Consider the following 3,712-nt stretch of genomic DNA (forward strand, 5'->3'; position numbering starts at 1 on the left):
TAGACAAAGCTTCCTGTCTTTAACCAATTACAAGTCCAAGAATCTTTAAACCCACCTATAACCTGTAAGCCCCACCCCCCTCAGATGGCCCACCTTTTCGGGCCAAACCAATGTATGCCTCCCATGTACTGATTTATGACTTTACCTGTAACCCCTGTTTCCCTGAAATGTATAAAACCAAACTGTAACCCAACCACAGAGAGCCCACTTGCTCAAGGCTTCTTGGGCATGGCTTCTGGTCACTGTCCTCAAATTTGGGTCAGAATAAATCTCTTTAAAATTATTTTACAGAATTTGGTTTCTTTTCCATTAACAACGATACAAGTAGGAAAGCCCAAGGACCCTCCCCCCAAGCATCTATATCAGGGTTGGTATCCTGAGGGTCACGTCAATGGGCAAAACTCCACTATCTAACACTACATAATCTCACATTCTACTCTGATTCTTTAAGATGGGTGGACGTACATGTGTCTGTAAGTATCTCACAGGCCTGTGAGCACGCACACACACACACACACAATCACAACCCTCACTGATTAGGCTGCCATAAAATGTTGAGTTCATCACTGTTCCCTGCCTGCTAGGAACTGCCATCACTGCCAGAGCAATACTAGAACGTTCCACCTAGTAAAACAGCACAGATGTGCTTATTCTTTAAGAGCAGATGAATAAACATGCTTTACATCAATAAAAGAAATACTTCCTGGAAGAACGGCCTTGGTAATAAACTATCTAACACAGAAAAAAAATAAACTAACAGAAAGAAAAAAGAGAAGATCACAGCACATAATCACCCCTTTGTTTGATTAACCACTTGTGGCTTAACTTGCTGTCTTTAACAGTTTGTTTTTACAGCACTTAAAAAAAACTGAGCAGATAGAAGGAGAATGACCCCCACCCAGTTCCTGCCAGACCACATTCCAAGGACTCTGACAACCCAGCCTGGCAGAGAGAAGGGGACACACACATACACCCCTCACAGCTGCCCCATTATCATCTCCTAGCAGCATTTTTTCTTTTCCCTTTATCCCAATTAAACCCCCTCCCCCAACTCCTTAATCTCGGGACTAGCACTACTTCTTTCTTTTGTGCCATACCCTTTCCTCCCTTGGAAAGTAAAATAAACTTTTTGCTTCAAATCTAACCTTTGTGTTGTGAATTCTTTCTCAGCCCATGCTACAAGTTCCCACCCTACCCTAACACTTCCTATGAATCTCATTTATTCCTTCATGTGTTCATCCACAAATTCTTATCGAGTACCTACTGAAAGCAACCAGTCCTGACATCAAAGAACTTCAAATTTAGGGAGACAAACAAGTCAGGGGTAGTGGCAATGCCGACGCACTACAGGCAGTTTCAATACAAGGGCTGTAAGTGTTAAGATAGAAAAAGTACAGAACAATTTGGAGAATCAGGAAAGGACCTGGGAATTAGAGATATGTAAGATACAATCTCAAGGATGATGATGTCATAGCCAGATGTGGTGGTACCTGCCTGTAGTCCCAGCTACTTAGGAGGCTGTGAGGGGAGGATCACTTGAGCTAAGGAATCTGAGGCTGCAGTGAGCTATAAACATGCCACTCTAGCCGGGGCAACAGAGCAATAACCCCACCTGCAAAAAAAAAAAAAAAATCCTACAAAGAGACTGAGGAATAGGGAAGTCAATAGTTGGCTGTCCATATGAATTCTCAAGCTCAGAAGGGAAGGTGGGCAGGAAAAAAAATACTTGGAAAACACCAACTTCTGGATGGTCATTCCAGTGTTAGAAGTATATAAGATTGCTAACAAACAGTATGTGGAATTAGAAAAGACAAGGACCATAGACAACATCCCAAGTATCACCAATATTTAACTTCTGGCAAGAGACAAGGAAGACAGACAAAAAAGGAACAGCCAGAAGGGAAAAAAGTAGGAACTTATGGTGTCAAGAAAGTCAGGGGGAAAAAGAATTTCAGGACAGTAAACAGTGCCAAATGCCACCAGGGAATCAAGGGAGATTAGAGCTAAGTCAGGTCCACTGATATAAGCAATGGGAGAGCCAAGAATAACCCTGATGAATGCTACTGCCAAGTGAATGCTGGATGAAAGCAAGGATGGAGTAGGTTGAGAATTAAGCAACAGCAGGTCCAAATATGGCAAATAAGACAAACAGATTAAAGCATATTTAAATGCTAATTGAAAGGAGTCAGCACTGAAGGAAAAATTAAACACACAAGAAAGAGATTGTCTACTGAATAAAACATTTAGCAAATATTTATTAAGCACTTACTATGTGTCAGGTTTTTTCTAGATACGAGAACACAGCAAAGATGGGAAAGTCTCTGCATTAATGAACAACAACAAAAAAAAAGTAGTAATAATATATAGGGGACTGCCAGCCATCATGGAGACTGGATCAGCCTTCCTGCAGTAAACAGCTGGAAAACAGAAGATATGGAAAACAACTGTTTTCTGTCACCAGACTGATCTCCGAGGCATTTACTGTACCATATCCGACAAATGATGGAGAGTGGGTACCCGAAAGCACCCACCTGTAAGCAGAGGAGACAGATATCAGAGGAATTTGTGGGGAAAATACTTAAAAGAAAGGAGATCTACAAAGAAGTCCAGGAAGTCTACATATGGGTCCTCTTAGCTCTTTGTCTGAATACTAAGCTGCACATATGTGGGGTGAGATTTTAACAGACAACACAAATGACAAGAGCAACCGCTGGAGAGAAGTACAATGAACAACTACTGGAGCACACAGGGTTGGAAGACATCAGAGTCCCATCGGAACTTCAGTGAACACCTGGGGCATTCAGTAGAAATCCTGAAACACCATGCACTAGGATTAGGGTTAAACAAACCCAACAATAATATTGTTCACTCGCGAAATACAAAACTGAGACTTGAATAGATCAAGTTGATACACATGTAGTGTAGCTTGCCATAAGAATTAAAGATACTTTTTTTAAAGGAAAATGCAGCTCTTAACCAGGAGAAAAATAAGGCAATATAAATAGGTGTAGCAATGATAGAGATGATAGAATAAACACGGCATTCAAATAAATATACACGTGTGTGAGATTTAAAGAAAAACAAGGAGTCTAACGAATTTATACAAAAATACGGAAAAATCAAACAAACATCTAGAGTAAAAGAAAAAAAACACACACCTGAACTGAAGCGGTCCTTGGATGTATTTAAAAGCATATAAACATAGGAGAAGAAAAGATCAGTGAATGTGAAAACAACGCAGTAGAAACTACACACACTGAAGTGTTGGAGAGGGGGTATGGGAGGGAAAATACTGCAAGTGAATAGTCTCAGTAAACTGAGAAATATCAAGCAATATAACATGTATGTCACTAGAGTGCTGGAAGAAAGTGAAGTATTTGAAGATACAATGTTTAAAATTCTGGTATTAGTTAAAAATACAAAACCATGTATTTAAAACATCAACAAACCCCAGAATAAAAATAAAGAAAACATACTGAGGCACATGATAATAAAATTCCTGGAAACTAGTGATAAACAGAAATTCTTACAAAGCAACCAGAAGAAAAATACATAAATCATACACAAGGAATAGACTTTTCATCAAAAACAATACAAACCACAAGACAATGGAAGAACAACTTTAAAGGTCAGGGGAAAAAAAATTGTCATCTTGGAATACAATATACAATGAAAACGTCATTCAAAAATGGAATTGGCTGGGCGCGGTGGC

This window comes from Propithecus coquereli, unplaced genomic scaffold (assembly GCF_000956105.1).
Source record: "Propithecus coquereli isolate 6110/MARCELLA unplaced genomic scaffold, Pcoq_1.0 Scaffold137, whole genome shotgun sequence".
Lineage (NCBI taxonomy): Eukaryota > Metazoa > Chordata > Mammalia > Primates > Indriidae > Propithecus > Propithecus coquereli.